Consider the following 24500-nt stretch of genomic DNA (forward strand, 5'->3'; position numbering starts at 1 on the left):
GCTGCCACAGCATTATGGTAACAAGCCCTACTGGCCTATGGGCAAGTGCTACTCAAATACGCCAATTTGCCTACAAACCCTGTATGTTTTTAGAGCATAGGAGGAAACCCACACAGACATGGGGAGAACATATAAACTCCTTACACACAGTGCTGGATTCAGCTGGCATTCAATTAGCATTGCACTAACTGCATAAAGTCCATAGTCTTCTAGTCCTCAGTGATTCAAGTGTTTGTTTTCCCCACCACACTTCAGAATAAATCTAGTAACCTTGGAAGCATCAAGAGAAAAGAGAGAAAACCATGAACATGTTTTTGGCTGTATTCTGACTTAAAACAATGTTTAAGAAACAATTGAAAAAAATTCTTTATTTATACATCCATTAAAGATAAAATACACTGATAAATTGGCTGCAGTTAACAGATAGGAAAGTGCCTTCATGTATACAAAAATGTAATCGTCAAAGCACAGAGAAGCTCACATTATATACAATGTTAGAATTTAAGCTACTGGTGCTCCAAATGATTCATCACTTATAGTACAGCTTTGCTGCATGAGTCAAGGCTGCTCATAAATATAATTCCCAGGAGCTGCTGTAACCTGGTAGATAACCATCAAGCAGGTCTGCATTAAATTTTGAACAATTTCTATTCTTTTTAATTCTTATATGTGAGGATACTGAAATGTTTGTCAAAGAATATCAGGTATTAAGGAGAATACTTTACAGATGCAGACATGTTATTGTCCAATGTCTTTTGTTTCCTTTTTTGGGCAACAAAATTATGTTTTGTAGAATACCATATGAAATAATCCATTATACCACTCCATAGTTTGGTATGAGAAGTGTTTATATAATATCAAAGGGAGTTTTTTTTTAAGTCTAATTGGCAAAGATTTCTGTATTTGCATAAATTCCTTTAATTCAATATATTTTCTGAGTTAGAAAATCAGCAAATGAAAAAATTGAATTTGTCTTTAGGTGTTCTTGGTTCCATAATGTGAGGTTATTTTCCAGAAAAAGTGTAGTGTCATTTTTAAAATAGCAAATAAGGTACATTTTCTCCTTTCTCTCACATCAGCTCACATTTTGAAAAGCAAGTAATCAATTTAAGCTCTCAGTGCATTCTATGTGGAAGTCATGTTGTGCTCTTGTTAATGCATTTGCTGTTCTGTAATCTTTAGCATTATTTTGGTTACAGATCTGTTGTGCAAGAGCAGAACTTATTGAATGTTGAGTCTTGAAACTGCAATATAATTTTGCATACAATTTCTGAGAATGGGTCAAGTAGACATTCAGCAAAAATACTGTTGGACAACCTCCTGTTTACATTTTTTTCTCTATTCAATTAGGAGTTATCAATTCCTGGTCTGTATTTGCAGTACAACTCCAATTATCCAAAATCAGGATCTCAGAAATCCTCATTTATCCAAAATTTTTTCAGAGATGAACTGACTTCACAGGTTGGAAAATAAAATTCACTCAACATGAAATTAGACCGATGATTGTCCTCGTTTCAGGTAACTCCCTCCCCTCTCTATTTCCATTTCTTCTTTACCTTCCCCTATTGACTTTTCTCTCCAACTCTCCCTCTCAAACTGCATGCTGGTGTCTCCCAGCTGCAAGTGGCCAGAAGAATCCCTTGTCCTGGCGTCATCAAGGAGAGCGGCCTCCCTGGCAGGAGTGGGACCTTGGGCTTAGTGACATTCCCTCCCCTCCCCTCCTATCCTCTTCCCCCCTCCATCAGCACACTGTAGCTCCCGATGCCAATCCTGAACCCTCCACTCACACTACTACTGAATACGCACATCATACTCCCCAGTGGGCATGTGCGGTAGGTCTAGGGGAAGATTCAGAGTCGGGACAGGTGTTGGGAGCTCAAATAGCCAGGGAAACAGGAGCTCGCCAATGAGTGTTCACGGCCCGGGAAGTCTCCCTGGGGATCAGCGGCTGCAGTGGAGATGTCAGGGATCAGCAGCAGTGGTTGGGAGGTTTCATTGATTGGCGGCGGCGTTGCGGCCAGTTTTATTTTGATGAGAATTAAACATTATTTTAATGCTTAAGTTTCCCCTTGTTGTTTGTTGCCATTTAAGTGATTTGCTGTTGCTACTGGGCTGTTTTTTAAAAATAACCAGTTACCTGGGGAAAAAAAAACGTTTATTTGACATAGGCCCGGTCCCAATGGTTTTGGATAATCGGAGTTGTACTGCATTTCTCCAGATAATTTACATTACTATTGTGTATGTACTAATTCTTATTGCCTGTCCTAATAATGATGATTGCGTTAGCTTAATAATCTATTTAATAGAAGTTAGTATGCTTAGATATGATTCTACTCTCATGGTACATTTACCTTTTGGGAATAGGTATAGCAGGTGGCAAAGGAATGATACTTGGCTGATGTGCTCCTTTGAAGGTCATGCAACCAATTTTTCTGTTGCTGAATGAAAGATTGTAATGAATAATTTTGCACCAATGATTGAAGGATTGAACAGTTTCAGTTCATTACAAAGATTAATTACCATATATTTTGGCATACAAGTTGACCACATATAAGTCAACCCCATTTTTCAGCCTCATTTTAAAGGATTTATGGTTTATTCGGTGTATAAGGAGACCCCAATTTTCTGGATACCTGAGTTGGCTTGTTGTCCGGTGTATAAGTCGGCCCCCAAAGATCGTGATGCCTGAGATGGGCCGCTGACTGGATTGCATAGATTGACCTGCAGGGCATTGGCTGGAGGTGATTGCTATCATAAAGGGGCCATCAAAACAACGCAACTCAAGACAAAAGTATAAAGCGAGTTTTAAATTGAAAATTATAGAAATGGCCAAGAAAACCAACAACTGCGCTGCTGCAAGAAATTTGATGAGCATGAGAAGTTGGTAAGAGATTGGAGGAAGAAAGAAGAGACTTTAAGAAAAATACCAAAAAGGCCATGTTCTTTGAGAAAAGGAATCACTCGTTGGCTAGAGTTGGAAAATCACATTGCAGACTGGGTACATGAACCTAGGCAGGATTGCTACATAGTCACCCGAAATAAAATAAGAATATTTACACTGCAGTGAGAAAAGTCGCACCCAGAGCTCAGTAAAGATTTTGAAGCTTCATTAGGCTGGTGCAACTGTTTCATGAACAGAAAAAATCTGGTATTACGACAAAAAACAAAAATTGGACAGAAACTAGCAAAAGATGTTGATCATAAAGTTATGTTTTCATCAGTTTATTTTACGTAACCAGCAAAAACACCAGTTTGCATTGGCAAATATTGGCAACATGGATGAATTGACTATGAATTTTGACATAATAGGCAATAGAACCGAGGAATAGAAAGGAGTTAAAACTGTGCAAGTCAGAAGTATAGTCCATGAAAGGACCAGGTTTACCAAGGTGCTATCATGCATGACCAACAGGACGAAGTTAAAATCCATGGTAATCTTCAAACGCAAAGTTAAACCTAAAATAAAATTCCCTCCAGATATTTTTGTACATTTTTATGAAAAAGGATGGATGGATGAAAATGGTGTAAAACTATGTATAGGCAATGCGTGGAACAGGCAGTTTACACAAAGAACAGAGTTTGATGGTCTGGGATATGTTTCGTAGCCACTTAACTGACAAAACTAAAACGAGATTACCACTATATAATATTTACATATCGGTTATCCCAGGTGGTGTGACATCTATATTGCAACCTCTTGAAATCTGCTTGAACAAGCCATGTGCGCGAGGAATAGAATACATGGAAGTCGTGTCCAGAAAAGTCATTTACAAAAGGCGGGGCAAGGCATGGGACAAAGTTAAAGTAGAGGATATGATTTTTAAAAAATCATTCAAAAAGTGCGGTATTTCTTGTGCAATTGATAGCACGGAAGATTATTTATTGAGGGACATTTACGTCGAAGCTGAAACTGTCTCATCAGGTACAGACTGGGAGCCATATGATGACTGTTTAAGCAGTGAGAGTATGGATGTGCTTGCCACCATCTTTGCCTCAGATGATGATACTGAGAGTGATTTTGAAGGGTTCTAATTGTGTTGTTTTCAATAAAAAATCTCAATGAAAATCTGTTGCAGTTGTGGGTTTTTTTTGTTCTTCATGCGTCAACTTATACGCCGAATATGCTTTTCATGGGTTGACTTCTACACAGAATTAGTTTTTCATAGGCCGACTTGTACACCGGATCGGCGTGGATTAGATTTCGAGTTGAATTTAAGGTCTCAAAAAATTATATCCAAGGTATAAGTCAACCCCATCTTTTGAGAGTTTTTTTTGTTTCACGACTCGACTTGTAATGGGTAATTAAATCTGTTTACAATTTAACTCTTGAGGTTAGCAGGTTTCCCCCTTTGTCATACATTGCATTCCAACGCTTCCATTCTTCCTTCATAAAGTATTTCATTCCTGTTGATAAGAAATTTTGACTCTTTTTATTTCTCGTCACCATGGTAATTAAAGCCTACTCTTTGTAAGGTATGCTGTGGTACAATTACTTTATCGGCTTTTCCCATCATTTCTATCCTAAGTGACTTTAATGGTAATTATTTGAAAAAGTGAGGGCCCATCCAATAAATCATGCCACGGAACACACTGAAAGGGTTCAGCAATCATTTGCTCCATTCTTCAGCACCAGGTCTGCTGGGTTCTCTTGGAAAGATATTTGTGTGAAACCAGCTGATGGATGTTAATGTTCTGATGATGGTAATTCAGATACTGAAGCTGAAGTGAAACCTTCCTAAACGATCACTAGTACCAAGATGAGCTTGATTTTATTAGAATATGGAACACTTTGTCACCTTCAATCTGAAGAACATAGGTTTGTGTCATTACTGCACAATGGAGTGCAACAAAGTATCTAGAGTGGCAGAAAAATTGTCTGATTTATCAAAATGACATGGACCATTTGAATCTCGTTTCCTGTATCTACATTATAGATTCCATGTAATCCAGTTTATAATGTAATTATCAATGAGCCAAGTCCTACCAAGTAATAGAACATAGGTCAGAGCAACACCATATGAGATCATGATGTTGTACCGACCTCCATAAACTTACTCCACATCAAACAACCCTTCCTTCCCTCAAAGTCTATGACAATCTAATTTTCCTATATTCACATACCTATCTTAGATCCTTTTTAAATATTCCTTTTGTACTCTACTCCACCACCACCACCCCAGCAATGTATTCTAGGCACCAACTGCACAATGTGAATATTTTTAAAAAACTACCTCTGACATCTCCACTCACCTTATCCTCTGGTACTGGCCATTGGTGCCCTGGGGAAAAGATGCTTGCTGTCCACCCTGTCCATGCCTCTCATCAGCTTATACACCACTATGTCACTCCATAGAGAAAAGCCATAGCTTGCTCAGCCTTTCTTCCCATTTTGGGAATCACTGGTCTAACCAGAGTTTTATTGAACTGCAGCATTGCTTCACAGCTGTTGAACTTAATCCCCTGACTAATGAAGGCCAGCACACCAAATATTTTATTAACCACCCTACTAACTTGTGCAGCAACATTTGAAGGGTCAATTGACTTGGAACCCAAGATCCCACTGTTCCTCCAAACTGCTAAGAATCCTACCATTAACCTTGTACTTCATTGTCAAGTTCAATCTTCCAAAGAACCACTTCACACTTCCATATTGAACTCCATCTGTCATTTCTCCACCCAATCTGCATCCTGTCTATATCCTGTTGTAACCTCCAACAAACTTCTACACTATACACAACACCTCCAAGTTTTGTGTCATCTGTGTCATCATAAATTGCTGACCCATTGCTCCATTTCTTCATCCAAGTTATTTACAAAAATCACAGAGCAGGAGTCGCAGAGTATATCCCTATGGAATACCACCAGTCATTGAAGTTCAGGCAGAATATGTTCCATCTGCTATCACCCTCTACCTTCTGTGGGCAAGCCCATTCTAAATCCATGCTACCAAATTTTAATGGATCCCATTCCTCATTACTTTCTGGATGAGTTTAACATGGACAACTTTGTCCCCTGCTTTACTAAAATCCTTATACACAACTTTAATTGATTTCTTTTGTCACTTCCTTGAAAAACTGTTAGGCTCATGAAGCACGACCTCAAAACCATGTTGAGTATCCCTAATAAGACTATGGTTCTTCAAATGTTTGTAAATCATGTTCCAAAGAATATTCTTCAATAGTTTGCCTGCTACTGATGCAAGACTCACTGGGCTATAATTCCTGAGATTCTCCCTATTACCTTGCCAGAACAAGGAAACTACATTTGCAATCCTCCAAAATCATTCCTGTGCCAGGGAGAATATCATGATAATCATCAATGGCCAAGCAATCTTTTTCCATATTAACCTGAGGTGTATCCCATCTGGTCTGGGGATGCCTCTGAATGATTTTCTGAAGCTCCAATACTCCCTCTTTCTGAATCTCAACATGCTCCAGCATTTTTGTCTGTCCTGTGCTGACCTCACATTCATCAGGTTTTCTCTGTTTGGTGAACACTGAAGAAAACTATTCATTGAGGACCTCCGAAACCTTCTCCACATTAGGCAAATTTGCCCACCTTTATCCTTTAGTGGTCCAATGCTCTCTCTCGTTGTCTTCCTATTCTTCATGTGCATGTAAAATACCTTGTGGTTTTCCTTAATCCTACTTGTCAAGACCTATATTTCCTTCTCGCTCTCCTCTGTCGCTTCTTAAGTTCCTTCACGGCCATCTTATAATTCTCAAGGGCCCTGCCTGATTTTGCTTCCTAAACCTTGTATATCCTCCATTCTTCCTTTTGACTAACTGTTCCGCCTTTCTTCACACACAGGGTTCTTTAACCCTGTCATCTTTTCAGTGTCTCAGTGGGACAAACCTAACCAGAACACTACAAGTAGTTCCTAAACATCCTCTGCATTCCCTTGTATGTTTCCTGAGAATATCCATTCCTAATTTAGCAATGAATCCATTCTCAGAAGGTAAAACCTGAACCCACCTCTCAAATACCTGTTTAAACACTTTTTAGTGTTCTGATTTTTTTGAAAGACACAATCAAATGGAGAACCCCAGTTCTACCTGCCTGCTAGAGCTGTAGTCACCTCTGCAGGTCTTGCAGTGTCCATAAGAAGTAAAGATATATATAACCAATGGTTTGGGTCTGAGTCCTTCTGCAAGGTATAAGTGAAAAACAGGCAGGTGTATGAAATAAGTGAAACACGAAAGTCTGCGTTTGCGGATGCTGTGAATGTAGTAAAAACACACTGAAATGCTGGAGGAGCTCAGGCGGGGAGCAGGAAAGAATATATACAATATTATAGTAATACAACTCCTGTTGAAGAGCTCTGGTCCCTTATTTTTTTCAAGAGAGGGTTAGTATGGGATGTGGGGGGAGGGTTTCTGGGTAGATCTATATTTCTAACTTTTTTTTCTTTTTCTTTTTTTTTATTCCACTTGTATTGGGATTTGAATTATATATTTGTGATGAACAAATTTATTGTGGCTTTAAATCTATAAATAAAATATTTTAAAAAAGTAAAGATCTATAACCAGTGGTTTGGGACTGAGCTCTTCGGCAAGGTATGAGTAAAAAAACAGGCAGATGCATGAAATAAGTGAAACACGAAAGTAAAAACACACTGAAATGCTGGAAGAACTCAGCTGGGGAGCAGACAAAGGCTGATAATTCACCCTTGAAAGGAGGACAGGGAGAGGGAAGGTAAGAATTGATCAGGGGAGGGGGGCTCTGTGAATTCAGAGCTGGGAGAAAGGAGACATACGGAAAAGAAAGAGATCAGCAGTTTATTGTCATGGAATGTCACAAAATATGTTGCTTTGCAGCAGCATTATTGTGCATTATGTGCAAAAATTGCTATAAATTACATTTCCTTAAAGACACTATTTTAAAAAAATAAAAGAAGTGAAAAAAGTGAGGTAGTGTCAGTGATTCATTGTCCATTCAGAAATCTGATGGTGGAGGGGAACAGACTGGATGGGCCTAGTGGCCTGCTTCTGTCCTTTATCCTATCTTGTGATCTTGTAACGTTGGGTGTTCAACTTTTTAACTTCCGTAACCCGTTCTAAAAATGCTCCTAGTTCCATCCAAAATGGTCTTAATTTTGAAAATGACTATGTGGAGTGTATATAAAAAAAAAATACCTGTCTCTTGATTCACCTAAAACACTTATCTGATAAATCTGATTTCAGTCTATGTAATTTCTGTAGGGTAAGATACAATCGATGTAAAAAATTATACTGTACTAATCTATATCTAACATTTATTGTATTTTTCATACTATCATTATAGAGTTCTAACCAATTTTTCTCCCCAATACTAATATTTAAATCCTTTTCCCATTTCTGCCTAGATCATAGATTCTCAAGGTGGGGTGTGATCTTAAGAATATTTTAGTGGGGCATAGGAATATTTTGGGAAATAATTAAAAGTTGGTTTGAAAAAATAAACTCGTTATGTTGGTGTGAAAGATGTGTTTTGGCAACACTGTCGGTACAACACAATTGTGGTAATTTCCAAGTAAATTCACTTTGTTCTTTTTATTTTCAAAATGTAAGTTTTTGCTCTTCCGATGTTTCTCTGTTGTTTCTCTTAATTTAACTGTTGTTATCCTTGGTTAACATTATAATTATATTTTTTTCTGACTGGACTTATTATCATCCATTCTAAATTATCTGAAGAATCATGTCTCCATCCATACCCGTTTATTTTTCCAGTTCAGTAGTGAGTGATGGGGGGGGGGGGGGCGTAGGTCTGCCCCAGGCACCAGCCTGTAGGGGACACCAAAATCGGAAAAAAAAGAGACCCCCAGAAAGTAAAGCACGAGGCTAGTGCAGTTTTGTTGCACTCTCTGTGAGGAAAAATGTCAGAAACCGAGCTAGTGTTTTTTTTTCGTTTTTTTTTAGGGTCAGTATTTTCCTGTGATTCGATCATTACTTTTATTACATTTTTCAATTCTAAGATATAATAAAATATTGATTAATCTGTTTCAGGGAGCTTGCACTGTTGTATTCTTCTTCTTCTTCTCTCTTCTTCTTCTTTGGCTTGGCTTCGCAGACGAAGATTTATGGAGGGGGTAAAAAGCCCACGTCAGCTGCAGGCTCGTTTGTGGCTGACAAGTCCGATGCGGGACAGGCAGACACGATTGCAGCGGTTGCAAGGGAAAATTGGTTGGTTGGGGTTGGGTGTTGGGTTTTTCCTCCTTTGCCTTTTGTCAGTGAGGTGGGCTCTGCGGTCTTCTTCAAAGGAGGTTGCTGCCCGCCAAACTGTGAGGCGCCAAGATGCACGGTTTGAGGCATTATCAGCCCACTGGCGGTGGTCAATGTGGCAGGCACCAAGAGATTTCTTTAGGCAGTCCTTGTACCTTTTCTTTGGTGCACCTCTGTCACGGTGGCCAGTGGAGAGCTCGCCATATAACACGATCTTGGGAAGGCGATGGTCCTCCATTCTGGAGATGTGACCCATCCAGCGCAGCTGGATCTTCAGCAGCGTGGACTCGATGCTGTCGACCTCTGCCATCTCGAGTACTTCGACGTTAGGGGTGTAAGCGCTCCAATGGATGTTGAGGATGGAGCGGAGACAACGCTGGTGGAAGCGTTCTAGGAGCCGTAGGTGGTGCCGGTAGAGGACCCATGATTCGGAGCCGAACAGGAGTGTGGGTATGACAACGGCTCTGTATACGCTTATCTTTGTGAGGTTTTTCAGTTGGTTGTTTTTCCAGACTCTTTTGTGTAGTCTTCCAAAGGCGCTATTTGCCTTGGCGAGTCTGTTGTCTATCTCATTGTCGATCCTTGCATCTGATGAAATGGTGCAGCCGAGATAGGTAAACTGGTTGACCGTTTTGAGTTTTGTGTGCCTGATGGAGATGTGGGGGGGCTGGTAGTCATGGTGGGGAGCTGGATGATGGAGGACCTCAGTTTTCTTCAGGCTGACTTCCAGGCCAAACATTTTGGCAGTTTCCGCAAAGCAGGACGTCAAGCGCTGAAGAGCTGGCTCTGAATGGGCAACTAAAGCGGCATCATCTGCAAAGAGTAGTTCACGGACAAGTTTCTCTTGTGTCTTGGTGTGAGCTTGCAGGCGCCTCAGATTGAAGAGACTGCCATCCGTGCGGTACCGGATGTAAACAGCGTCTTCATTGTTGGGGTCTTTCATGGCTTGGTTCAGCATCATGCTGAAGAAGATTGAAAAGAGGGTTGGTGCGAGAACACAGCCTTGCTTCACGCCATTGTTAATGGAGAAGGGTTCAGAGAGCTCATTGCTGTATCTGACCCGACCTTGTTGGTTTTCGTGCAGTTGGATAATCATGTTGTATTAATATATTTCAGGGAAATCGCACTGCTGTAGATTCAAAATGAGCAGTCCAAACAAGCAAAAGGTTCGTCGATATTTAGTGGAGTTCTTAAGTTTGGGTTTATACCTGCAGTGCACCATTTTGCCTATTATACCAAAATACTTTGACAAAATGTCTGAACAACCCAGCTAGTTGGCACAGATTTTCAGTGCCCTTCCATGTATGCCATCAGGGCATGGCGCCTTGCAAGGGTTCACATTCTTATAAAAGATGCTCTGACTTTGGCCCAAGAGACAGATATCACTGGGTCGCCAGCTTCGCCAGATTATCATTGGTAATGTTGAATTCTCCTTTTCGAAGTGAGTATAAAAGGTGTTCAGCTCATTGGGAAGTGAAACATTAGAGCCATATATGATGTTAGGCTTCACCTTGTTGGATGTAATGGCCTGCAAACCCTGCTATAGCTGGAAAGTATCTGATTTTGATTATAGCTTCACTCCTAATTGCCTCTGTTGTTAAGATAGCCTTCTTTAAGTCATCTCCTATAGAGATCTGGATTGGCGGTCTAAAACACTATCGATTTTGACCTCAGAACATTGTGAATCCTTTGATTCACCCATGGCTTTCGGTTGGGGTGCTCACGGTATCAGAGTGTGGGTACACACTCGTCCATGCAGATCCTGATGAAACTGCCTTGGCAAATTCATTCAAGTTTGAAGATGGGTCCTTGAATATGGTTCAGTCCACCTATTCAAGGCAGTCCCGCAGGCACTCCTCTGCCTCCATCGATCATACTTTCACTGTCTTCACCACTTGTGCTGTAATCCTTAGTCTCTGCATGTATGCTGGACAGAGAAAGGCAGAGGGAGAGGAAAGGAGAAATAAGGATAGAAGTGGGGGGGGGGGTGCTGTGGGGGTGCTAACAGAAACCAGAAAAGTCATTGTTAATGCCATCCATTTGGAGGATGCCCAGATAGAATATAAGGTGCTGGTCCTCCAATTTGTGAGCTGTCTCAATCCAGCAGTGCATGAGACTGTGGACAGATATAAATTTTAATTTAGCATACAGCACAGTAACAGGAGATTTCAGCCTATGAGTCTGTGCCATTCAATTTACACCCCATTAACCTACACCACCAGTATGTTTTCAATGGTGGGAGGAAACCAGAGCCCCAGGAGAAAACCCATGTAGACACAGGGAGAACGTACAAACTCCTTACAGACAGAATGGGAGTTGAACCCTGGTCCGGTCCCGATTGCTGGCACTGTAAAGGCGTAGCACTAATCACTACGCCAAATGAGCTGTCAAGATGTCGGCATGGGAATGAGGTGGGGAATTGAAATAATTGTCACAGCTGTGGCACTGGATGCAGTAGATAACCCCTGCAGATTCACAAGTGAAACATTGCTTCACTTGAAATAATTATTTGAGCCCTGAATGCTGGTGAGGGAAGAGGTGTGGTGCAAGTATAACATTTCCTGCAGTTACAGGGCTAGGTGCCATGGGGGGAGTTTGGTGAGAAGGGATGAGTGAACACTATGGGAGGCAATGAGGGGAAGATGTGTCTGATGGTGAGATCACACAGTAGATAGTGGAAATGGTGAAGGAAGGTATATTGGATGTAGAAGCTAATAGGATGGTTGGTGAGGACCAGGGGAATCCTGTCCTTGGGTCAGAGGGGGGCCAGGTCAGATGTGTGAGTAATGGAGGATATACTGGTGAGTGCCGAGTTGATATAGTAGAGGGAAAGTCATGTTTTTTTGAAGAAGGAGGACTTGTCTTATGATCTGGCATGGAATACCTTTGTCCTGGGGGCAGATGTGATGGAGATGGAGGAATTGTGAAAAAGAAATTGAATCATTATAGGGCAGAGGGTGTGGTGTTGTCAAAGTAGCTGTGGAAATTGGTGGGTTTGTATAAAACATCTGTCGAGTTTATTCCCTTGAGATGAAGACCGAGATTGAGAGAGGGGAGAGTGTTGCTAGAGATAGACCAAGTGAATCTGAGTTTGAGATGGAAGTTGGCAGGAAAGTGGATAAAGTCGATGTGCTCATTATGCATGCAAGCATGAAGTAGCACCAAAGTAATTGTCAATAAAGTGGAGGAAGAGTTGAGGAGCTTTGCCTGTGTAGGATTGTAGAATGGATTGCACCACATAGCAAACAAAAAGGCAGGCAAAGGCGGAGCCCATGTAGGTACCCATGGCTCCCCTGTTGATTTAGAGAAAGTGGGAAAGTCAAAGAAGAAGTTAGTGGCAGTGAGGACAAGTTCTGCTAACCGGAGAAGGGTGGTGATGGAGGGGGACTTGTTGAGTCTGTTGTCCTAAAAGAAATGAAAGGCTTTGAGACCTTTGGTATGGGGATGGAAAATGATTGGATGTCCATAGTGAAGATGAAGTGGTTGAGTTCAAGTTATTGGAAGTTGGTGAAGTGATGTGAAGTATTGTGGATATAGATGGGAGGGATTTGGCCAGGGGGACAAAACAGAATTGAGGTAAGCAGATACCTGTTCAGTGGGGCAGGAGCACTCGGCAATTTGGGTTTATGGATCTTGGGTAGAAGGCAATGTAGGGCTGAGTGAGTGAGGGGCTTGAGATAGTTGAAGTCTCGACGGCATTTAGAAATATAACAATCCAGAGCAGGCAGATAGCTGGAATAAGGTTTTCAGGAGGATCAATACAGTTTAAGGGGGAGAAGGGGTCTGTTGTGAGGGGTGGAGAATTCTGGTTCTAGAAGTGGGCACAGAGGCAAGCCAGCAGGAGAAGAGTTTGGCATCATGGTTAGCATTGAACATTGAGGTGTGGGCGAAGGTAATGCCCTTACTGAGGACAGAGTATTCCTTCTCTGAGGAGAAGATTGGATGAGATAGTAAAGACCAGGCAGGGGTAAGAGTTGGTGGTCAGTGCGGGGGAAGAGCAGGATGGGTGGATCAGGAGGTGGAGGGTTCAAAGGATCCAGACTAAGGGAAGAAAGGGACTGTTGAGGAAATTAGAAGGGGAAAGGAGAGGGTGAGAGGGGCCAAGTTGAGAGTTTGCACCAGTGGTTTAGTCCTATAGACCACTGGGGCCTTTATTAACATTATCCTTTGCCTTTCTTCTGCTTTTGAGAGAAATAAGTTTCCACTTCTTGACAGCCTGAATGAGGAACCAGTGAAGCATGAAAAAGCTGGTGTACTGCTAATGCACATTATATTAATATTTATTTCTCCTTGTCAGAAGTCAAATTTTGTGCTTTAAATGGAGCACTCAGTTATAATTAAAATGTCTGTACACATTTTCAGCAGGTACATTTTTCAGCATGTCTTTTTCTTTCCATTATGTTTTAATTGATGTCATTGTCAACATTCTATTGCCTCTGGTTTTCTTCCTGTGTTCCTCTTAGACATTTGTTTAGCCTCCTATTTTTCATCTCCATGTTTACTCATAGAATTAACATGTGAAGACTCCACGTTTCCATAGATGCACTGACAACATCGGCTTTACCTTGCAATTACTTTTATCAAGTGTTCAGCTGTTTCTATAGTTACCAGCCTTTCTATCCATCATCTAGTGTACATTGGGAAGCCAAGTCTATAGACTCTACCACAAACTTAATTGTCTAGCTTTTGATCCCATCCACATCTCTGGCAAATATTTGGACCAAACCAGGCTGATTAACATTGATGACACATAGGAGACTGCAGAGGTTGGAATCTGGAGCAACAATTTGCTGAAGGAACTTCACATGTCAAACAGTATCGGTGGGAGAACATTGGTGTTCAGCTATATGCCCTTACCAACATTAGTATCGCCCATTCCACCTTTGTAACCTCATCTTATCTGCCACTGAAACTCTTATTCATGTCTTCATTACCTTTCTGCTTAACTATTCCAAAACCCTCTTATCCAGCCATCTATTTTCTGTCCACTGTAAGCCCAAGGCCATTCAAAACTCTGCAATCCACTCACCAATTACCCCTGGTCTACATCAGCAGTCAATTAAACAGTGTTTTAGTTTTAAAATTCTCAGTCTTGATTTTATATTGTTGCAATTTTTGGAATGATCTGGAACCCTAAATATATTTGCACTCCATCAGTTCTGGCTTCTTGTGTCCCCAGTTTTAGTTTTTCAACTATTATTGCAATATTTTGCCAACCCAATTATTTCCCTAAACATTAATTTTTACCTCTCTTTCTCTAATCCTCTGATTATTGCCTACAATAATCTATGACTCCACTGTTCTGGCTGAATAATGGAGATCGAATCTGGTTGTGTGCTTTCAGAACAATCTTGCTCTCAGCATCAGCTGGACAACGGAGCTTATTTTGGACTTTAGGAAAGGAAGGCCAAGGGAACCATGTGCCTGGTCCTTCAAGTTCTTGGAAATCCACATATTGGAGGACTTTTCTTGGAGCCACCTCATTTAAACAACTATGAAGAAGGAGCATCATTGCCCCTACTTTCCAAGAAGTCTGAGAAGATTTGGCATGTCATTGAATACTCTCAACAAACTTCCACAGGTATACTGTGGAATGTACACTGACTGGTTTGGAAACTTAAGTGTCTAGGATTGCAGATGGCTCCAGAAAGTAGCAGACCTAGCCAAGGTCATCATGAACACTTGTATATTAAAGACATCTATGTGGGACACTTCCTCAAGAAGACACCCAACATAATAAGGGACCCATCACCCTGATCACAACCTCTTCTCACTGCTATATTCATGCAGAAACACATAAAAATGAAAACATGCACCTCTAGATTTAAAAATTTTTTAAATATCCCAGCTTATATATTAGATCTATATGTGTGTATTTTTTATTAAACTCTATTAAGATATTTTGAAAAAATATTCATTATTTCTTTTGATGTCTTAACATGTTTGTGGTAATTTAGTGTGCACAATTATATCCTGTTTGGCAGCTGTAAGAAAGAAGTTTGGTGCATCTGTACATTGTACTTGTTTATATAACAATAAACTCCTTACTACTTTTAACATGCTTCTTTAAAGGTTACTTTCTTGACCATCTACCTTAATGTCTGGCTCAATATGATTTTTTTTATGTACAGCTCAACTCCGATTATCCGAAATGGTCGGGACCAGGCCTATTTTGATATTTTCGGATAGCTGATCATTTTTTAAAAACAGCCCAATAGCAACATCAAATCGCTTGTAACAGTGTTTAAACGTCAGTAAAAACAACAAGGGGAGGCTTTTAAAGCATAAAATAATGGTTAATTCTCACCAATTTTCACCCTGTGACGTCAGTTCGGCTCCAAAAAAAATTTGGATAACTGAGAATTTCTGATTGTTTTGGATATCCTCATTTATCCAAAATTTTTTGGAGGCGAAATGACGTCACTTTCAGGTCCAAAGAAATTTTGGATAACTGAGGATTTTAGATAATCGGAGTTGTACTGTAGTCTCCTTGGTAGTGTGCCTTGAGGTTCCTTGATGGTAAAGAGAGCTTTTGGCACGTTGGCCTTCATAAATCAAAGTATTGAGTATAGGAAATGGGATGTTATGGTAAAGTTGTTAAGACATTGGTGAGGCCATATTTGGAGTATTGTGTGCAGTTTTCATCACCTACCTACAGATAAGATTGAAAGCGTGCAGAGGAAATTTACAAGTGTATTGCTGGGTCTTGAGGAGCTGAGTTACAGGAAAAGGTTGAATGGATTAGGACTTTATTCCCTGTAGTGCCAGAGAATGAGGGCAGATTTGAGGGTATAGATAGGGTAAATGCAGCGTGCTTTTTGTTTCATTGAGGTTGGGTGAGACGTGAAGGAAAGGACATAGTTAAGGGTGAAAGATGAAATGTTTAAGCAGAACCTTAGGCAGAACTTCACTCAGTGGGTGGTAGGAGTGTGAAAAAAGCTGTCCGCAGAAGTGGTGGCTGCATTTAAGAGAAATTTGGATAGGTACGGTACATGGATGGGAGGTTATGGAGGGCTTTGGTCCAGGAGCAGGTCAATGGGAATAGGTGGAAAAATAGTTTGGCACATACTAGATGGGTTAAAGGGCCTGTTTCTTTCCTGTAGTGATCTATGGTTGTATATTTTACTTAATTAAAAATGTTATACAAATGCCAGTTTTTATTGTTGGCGTAATCAGAAAAAAATCAGTTCTGATGTGTTTTATTGTTGCAGAAAGCTTCATCATAAAATAATTGTAGCAAAGACTGTCTTATCAAAATGTGTAATGTTCATAGTGATTTATATTTCAATACCCCCTATTGCACTTTGATGAAAATATTGCTAACAATTTCTGACCAAATTTTTTTTTGAGAAAATGTAATGAAAGATTGATGAATTATAGTTAGCTACTGATAAAAATTTAATCCTGCAGACTGCATGCTACTTTGCCCCTGACAGGAATGTCTTCAGTCATAATTCATGTGCACATTTCTTTCATCCAGAGACTTTATATTTGACATTGTGAAATCTGAAGTTAGGAACAAAAATTATGGAGCTTTTATGAAATCTGTTTATAATTTCATCAAAACCTTTAGACCATTTATACATATAGTCGAAACCAATTTGAGCAGTGAATTTTCCAATTTCAGGTAACCCTTGCACCACTCCCTCCTGTCCCTGTAATCCATTTTCTTCCTCCCCTCTCCTCTTGGTTCCATTCATCTATTACCTACACTTTTCAACCACTGGATTTCCTCCCCCATCTGATTTCATCTGCCCTTCACTCTCCTTTAATCGTTTCCACTATCACTTTCCCTGCTTATCAAATTCCAGCAACTGTCTCTATCTTCACCTTCCCTACCCCCTTCCCACTTGTTTCCGTCAGTCTATTTTTCCTTGTCTGCCTCCACCTCTCATCTTCATGCTTGTATATCTCTCCCACTCCCCCACAGCTTCTGACCATCATCCTTCATCCCTGCTTGATCCACCAATCACCTTCTGGTCCCTATCTCACCACTTCCCCCCCCCCCCCCCCCCCCCCCACGTTCTCCTCTGCATATCACCCATCTACCCTCTCAATTCTCGGCCCTGATACAGGATCTCATCCCAAAACATAGTCAATTTGTCTGTGCGGTTTGTTTTTTGCTCCAGATTCTACCAAGGGTGCAGTGCTGCTGGAGCTCACAGGAACACCACTCCGGCACCTCAGGGGGTAGCTCTGCTCCAGGCACTTCATGGGGCCGGACCAGGCACCTCCTTGTTGCTGTTTTTGGACAGCTCAGGCACCTAAAAAATTAGCACTGCGCCTCTGAATTCCACCATCTGCAGTCTTCTATGTCTTGATTTATTGAAGTTGTCTTTAATTTCACATAATTGAGATGTATCATTAATGATATAACAGTAGTTTGGTTGAAAATAATTTGAGGAATTATTCAAGAAATTAGACCATGTGTTTTCTTCAACAACCAGTCCTTGAAGGAATGTCATAGGAAAAAATTGACAAAACAAGTCTTTACTTTAAAATTTTTCAGTTTGGAAGAGCACATAGCCAATGACTGATGAAGTATTTTTAAACGGTTAAATCATTAAACTTGCGAAAACATTTTAATTACATTGATTAGGAATGATCTTGTTTATTTATATAAGGATTTAATTAGGCATGATTTTTTTTTATTCAGAAGGTGAATGAACATGGGAACAGAATGCAAGAAGCAAAAGCAAGAGTAGGTCATTTATCCCTTGTGCCGACTCTAATAGGTCATGTCTAATTACTTGAGTACCACCTTCCTGCACTATCCTTGTGTCCTTCATTTCCATTAATAGCAAAGAAAAATTAATTTCTGTCATGAATATACTCAGCAACTAAGTCTCTACAGCCCGGTTGAGTACAAAATTCCAAATTTCTTCTCATGTTAGTCCTGCATAGCTGAGCTCTTATCTTGAGACGGTTCCAGCCAAGGGAAACAATAATAGATCCAAAGTCTCAACCCAAAATGTCCACAATTCCTCCTTCCCCCACCCCCAACCCCCATCTCCACAGGTGCCACCCAATCTGCTGTTCTTCTAACTGTTTCTTTTGTGCTCCAGATTCCAGCTATTGTGTCTTCAAAAACAACATTCCTATTGAGCTGGATTAGAATTTGATGCCTTTCAGTGGGATCACTTCTCAATCTTCTGAACTCTGGAAAGGATAGGCCAAGTCCTCTTAATCATTCACTATCGAATGCTCTCCATCACCAATCCCAGGAAACAATTTGATGAACTTTCAAGGCACTTTTTCCATCCCATGGATATCCTTTATTAAGTAGGAGGACCAGATCTGTACTCCAAATGAAGCCTCACTAGTACTCTATTCAAATTCACTAAGCTTACATTCTCTTGCGATTAAAGCTGATATAGTACTTCCTCATTGCTTGCACTATCTGCGTATTAATTTTCAGTGATTAGTGTAAAAGGATGCACTGATCCATTTTAAACATCCTTTTAAACATTTTATACATCTTTCAGACACTCCATTTTTAATACTTGCCTTTTTATTTTTTTTCTATACCGAGGCTGATGACCTCATATTTTCTGCAATTCATCAGATGTGCATAATCAAGTGATCATTGGGGGATCGAAGGTAGAGAGGATGAGTAAATTTAAGTTCTTAGGAGTCACTATTTCGGAGGATGTTTCCTGGATAAACACACTAATGGTACTCAACATGTGAATATTTCTGAATCTTCATTCCACATTACCTCCCAGGTTTCTGTTATTCCCAAACTTGAATGTGTAGAACTTCATTCCATTTTTCAAATCGTTTATGTAGACTATGAATGGGTGAGGCTCCAGCTCCAATCATTGTGGAATCCAGTCATTGCCTCCCAATCAAAATTCATTTGTACTCTTATTTTTCATTCCTAATCTGTTTGCTGTCCATTAACCAATCTTCAGTCAGCATTAGTATTTTGTCCCCAATCCCCATGTTCAAATTTTGTTCAAGACCCTATTATGTTAGCAATGTAAACTAACAAATTTGTCAAACACTATTTTCCTTTTGTAAATCAATGACGATTCCAATTAACATGCCCATAATGATGGATTCGAACCCTTTTCCTTGTCACTGATATATCATAGAAACAGGTGGATGCCATCTCACTGGCTCCAAAGCCCTGGAACACCTGGACAGCAAAGATGCATATATCAGGATGCTCTTTATTGACTACAGACCAGCATTTAACACCATTATCCCCTCAAAACTGATCAGCAAACTCCAAGACCTGGGTCTCAGCACCCCACTGTGTAATTGGATCCTTGATTTGCTCACCTACACATCACAATCAGTGACGATTTGTAAGAACATCTCCACTACAATCTCCATCAGCACCGGAGCACCATAGGGCTGCGTTCATAGCCCCCTGCACTATTCACTTTACACCAGTAATTTTCAAACTTTTTCTTCCCACTCACATACCACCTTAAGTGATCCTTACCGATCACAGAGCATTTATGGCATAGGAAGTACTTAAGGTGGTATGTGAGTAGAAAGAAAAAGTTTAAAAATCACTGCTTTACCTACGACTGTGTAGCTCGGTATGACAACAACACAATCTACAAATTCGCTGTCAATACCATGGTAGTGAATGAGTCAGCCTACAGGAGGGGAATTGAAAACTTGGCTGAATGGTGCACCAACAATAACCTTGCACTCAAAATCAAGGAGCTGACTGTAGACTTCAGGAAGAGAAACCCAGATGTGCATAATCAAGTGATCATTGGGGGATCGAAGGTAGAGAGGATGAGTAAATTTAAGTTCTTAGGAGTCACTATTTCGGAGGATGTTTCCTGGATAAACACACTAATGGTATTGTGAAGAAAGCACATCAGCACCTCTTCTTCCTCAGGAGTTGCGGAAGTTTGGTATGTCATCGGAAATCCTGGAAAATTTCTACAGATGTATGGTGGAAAGTGTGCTGACCGGCTGCATCACGTTCTGGTATGGGGACACCAATACCCCTGAGCGTAAACTCCTGCAAAAGGTAGTTGGCACAGCCCAGAACATCTATTGGGAATGCTGCCTTCAGAGAGCAGCTGCAATCACCAAGGATCGACATCACCCAGTACATGCTCTGTTCATGCTACCATCAAGAAAGAGATACAGATGCCACAAGACTTGCACCATCTGGTTCAAAAACAGCTGCTACCCCTTCACCATCAGACTCCTCAACAATAAACTCAATCAGGGACTCATTGAAGGACTCTGACTTTTGCACTTGATCATTTTTTTTCTCCTCTCTGTATTGCACAGTCAGTTGTTTACATTTCTTTATTTGTTTACATGTGTACATTTTTTTAAATTTGCACTACCTTGCCCACAGAAAAAAGAATCTCATAGTTGTATGTGATGTCATGTATGTAGTCTGACAATAAATCTGAAATCTGAAATGCTGATGTGGCTTGAATCGTATTACATGGAACAGAATTCTTTGACCAATCAAGCGTATGCTGAGCATCAAACATCTATTGACGCTGAACCTACAGTATTACCATCAACTGCTCCCAGATTCTGCCATTTGCCTACACATTTGTGACCATTGCCTGCTTTGGAATATGGAAGGAAGCCAGACCAAGAGGAAACCCACATTGTCACAAACATCCCATGATTTATTTTAACATTTCAATCCATGTATTTTTTCTGGGTTTTTTTAACAAAGCAGGTCACTAAACTATATAAGAACACAAGAAAGACAGCAGGGGTAGGGTATCTGGCCTGACGAACCTACTTCACTATTCAGTAAATTCATGGCTGATCTGGCAATAGGCTCAAATCCACCTCTCTCCCTTTTCCTCATAACTCTTAATTCCCCTATTTTGCAAAAAATTATCTCTGTCTTCAATATATTTAATAGGCAGCTTCTTTTGGTTCCTTGGGCAAAGAATTCCACAGATTCACTACTCTACTTCATGTCCATCCTCTATCTATCCTCTGAACCTTGTGCCTATGTTCCATAGTTCTAGATCTCCTACCAATGGAAGCAACTTTCCTGCCTCTATTTTGTGTAACCCTTTCATAATTTTATATAAGACCCCAACTCAATCTTCTGAATTGCAGCGAGTTTCTTCTGATGCAACTTGATCTCTCCTCATAGGCTAATTCCCTCATCTCTGGAATCATGAACCTCCTCTGCACTGCCTCAAAGGCTGGTATATAATTTCTCAAGTAAGGAGACTAGACCTAAACACAGTACTCCAGGTGCTGCCTCACCAATACCCTGTACATTTACAGCACAACCTCTCCGCTCAAATTCAATTCCTGTCACATTGAAGAATTAATATAGAGGATTTTACAAATAAGGAAATAAAATTGAAATATCATTAGTATTTTGAAAGAGTAACAGAATGTTTTTCTTTCTCATTGAATCTGTTAATTTCAAGATTATCTTGCAAATTTGAAAGCGACTTTCTGTTTATAGTAACAGATTGGGGGAAATCATGACTGTAATGTATGCACAACATTGAGTAGAGGTTTTTGTATGCTTGCAGTGCCTGTTTGTAATCGAGGAGACATCAGAGGATGTAACAAGGTGGCTGTCTGATATGGAAGTGCAGAGAGACTGAAAGAAATTGGATCAGCATATTAATAAATGAATAAGATGTCATTTTCAGGAGGTTCTCCTCAGTTCATTGAAGTACATGGTTATATCAGGAGCACTCAACATCACCTGATGCATACCAAAGCCTGTGGGAATAATTCGAGTCAGCGTGTTGTCTGTAGTGTGAAGGCATTTGACGTGCTCGGCAATTTAATTTCTTTCTGCTGCAGTAATTGAAGCGGGTAAGAGAGGAAAATTAATAGCAGCATGCTACAAAGAGCAGTTTATTTGTTCTTTAGACTTTCTTGAAGATACCATGTGCAAGCCTGAAATGATGATTGCATTTTCTAGCGTGATAAATACATTTAACATTCCCTAGGCTGGCAATTTTCTAACATTGAGAGATATATCTGCAGCATTGTAAGTACTTGGAGCATGCTATTTTCCACAGTTTTGTATTGGTGATTACAAAAGTGCATGATGTAACTCAAATGTATTACTACCATTCCAAATAATAACTTTCTGGCTTTACTGTATTATAGTGGTGAGCGTGTATAAATGATGCTTTCAATGAGTGCTATTTGATATGAAAATGCATTGGGGAAAATGTCCATGGTTATGTCAAAAGTTAAATTGAACAATTACAATAAACCACCTGAAACCCAATTAAGGTAGCTACTGGTAGTGTGCACCTGTGTTCCATTTGTTTGTGCAAGAATGTGATTTGCCAAGAATATTATTTGAAAACTATAACTGTAATGGATTTGTGAAGCAGGAATATTGTGTTCAAAACGTGACGTTCCAGGATATAGTTCACTGGACTGTAAAGCAACAAAAGGTCAAATCTTTGCGAAAAGGAAAATAAAATCCTTGACAGTAATTGCAGTCACCTCATTATGAGTCTGACATAATATATCAGTAAATAATGAGGGCTAAGACAGCAGCATTTTTATCTGAAAACTATATAATTTCCAGATAGGTGGTTCAGTGTTAAATCTTACTTAGTATTGATAAAGGATTTTAATCTACTTTAAATTTGTCCAACAGCACATGTTCTGATGGTTCTGCAATTAGAATGAAGGAAACTTTGCAGAATGATTCTTTTTTATTAAATGTGAGCGATGTGGCCTTGAGAAAATATGAAGAGAATAACCTTGAGTTTTTGAATGTTTCTACTCTGCTTTTATTGGTAACTATATCTTTGATTACTATTAAGCACTGGCATCGCTCAGTCTGTACATGACATTTCAGAATGATGAATTTGAAAACTAGTACCAGCACTTCTCTTTTGTTTGTGGTTTACATCTGGATAATTATTTTTCTTTGGACCTATTTTTTAAATGCTTTCTATTTACCTTTTATTGAAGTGCTCCGATCAAGACTTTTTATAGTTTGGTGCTTAGAGAATTAGATTATTTAGAAAATCTAACCAATATTGGAAATTAAAGCATTTTAATCAGTACTGGTTTTATTAGGCTTGGTACTTTTAGAATTCGATTTTAGAGATTTCAGAATTTTGTTACCAAATGCATTTTATAAAGCTTCTTCCTCCAAGTGGCAGATGGAATTCAATCCGGATAAGTGTGAGGTGATGCATTTTCAAAAGACAAACTAGAAGGCTGAGTACAGGGTTAATGGTCGGTTACTTAAGATTGTGGATGAGCAGAGGGACCTTGGGGTTCGAATCCACACATCCCCCAAGGTCGCCACACAGGTTGATAGAATAGTTAAGAAGGCCTGTGTGATGCTTGAGTTCATTAATTGGGGGACTGAGTTCAGGGGTAGACAGGCTCTGTTGCAACTCTATTATATGGAGAGGGTGCAGAGGAGATTTACCAGGATGTTACCTGGATTGGAAAACGAGTCTTATGCAGCAAGTTAGCAGAACTGGGACTTTTCTCTTTGGAGAAAAGAAGGATGAGAGGAGGCTTAATAGAGGCCTACAAGATTCTGAGAGGCATAGATCGCTGGCTCTCCACTCAGCTCTGGAACATCTCAAAAACAGCAACTCATGCATATGGCTGCTCTTCATCGACTCCAGCTCAGCCTTCAATACCATTATTCCCTCAGTGCTGGTCAAGAAGCTACAAACACTAGGCCTCTTTTGACTTCTCATCAGAAAACCAGTCAGTACAAATCAAAGCAACGTTCTTCTCCTCATTGCTCTACTCATTATACACCCATTACCGTGTGACCAAGCACAATTCCAATGCTATCTACAAGTTTGCTGATGACACCATAGTTGTTGGGAGAATCACAAACAGTAATGAGGAAGTGAACAGGAGGGAGAGAGATCAGCTCTTTGAGTGATGTCACATCAACAATCATGCACTCAACATTAGCAAAACCAAGGAGATGATTGTGGACTTTAGGAGGGAGTCAGGAACACGACCCAGTCTTCATTGAGGTCTCAGTAGTGAAGAGGGTTATGAACTTCAAATTCCTGCATGTCAACATCTCCGAGGATCCGTCCTGGATCCTCCATGTTGATGCAATCACGAAGAAGACTCACCAGTTACTACTCCTTGTGAGGTGCTTGAGGAGATTCAGTATGTCACTGAAGAGTCTTAAAAACTCCTACGGGTGTACTGTGCAGAGCATTCTGGCTGGTTGCATCACTGCCTGGTATGGAAGCGCCAAATCTCAGGACAAGAATAAACTCCAGAGGGTTGTTAACTTGGCCTGCAACAACACAAGCACCAGATTTCACTCCATTGAGAACATCTACATGAGGCGGTGTCTTAAAA

At 40.2% G+C, this 24500-nt stretch overlaps 1 protein-coding gene and 1 long non-coding RNA gene across 6 annotated transcripts in view; both read left to right on the forward strand.

The window, feature by feature from the left end:
- Positions 1–22101, forward strand: part of LOC138757476 (uncharacterized) — a 42402-nt gene extending 20301 nt beyond the window's left edge. Inside the window, exons 3-4 of the long non-coding RNA XR_011353624.1 lie at positions 17857–17901; positions 21704–22101. This is a non-coding gene — a long non-coding RNA (uncharacterized lncRNA). The remainder of the gene's footprint in view (positions 1–17856; positions 17902–21703) is intronic.
- Positions 1–24500, forward strand: part of LOC138757472 (amyloid beta precursor protein binding family B member 2-like) — a 367320-nt gene that overhangs the window by 281467 nt on the left and 61353 nt on the right. The gene's annotated exons all lie outside the window — the stretch shown is intronic.

This window comes from Narcine bancroftii, chromosome 3, assembly GCF_036971445.1.
Source record: "Narcine bancroftii isolate sNarBan1 chromosome 3, sNarBan1.hap1, whole genome shotgun sequence".
Lineage (NCBI taxonomy): Eukaryota > Metazoa > Chordata > Chondrichthyes > Torpediniformes > Narcinidae > Narcine > Narcine bancroftii.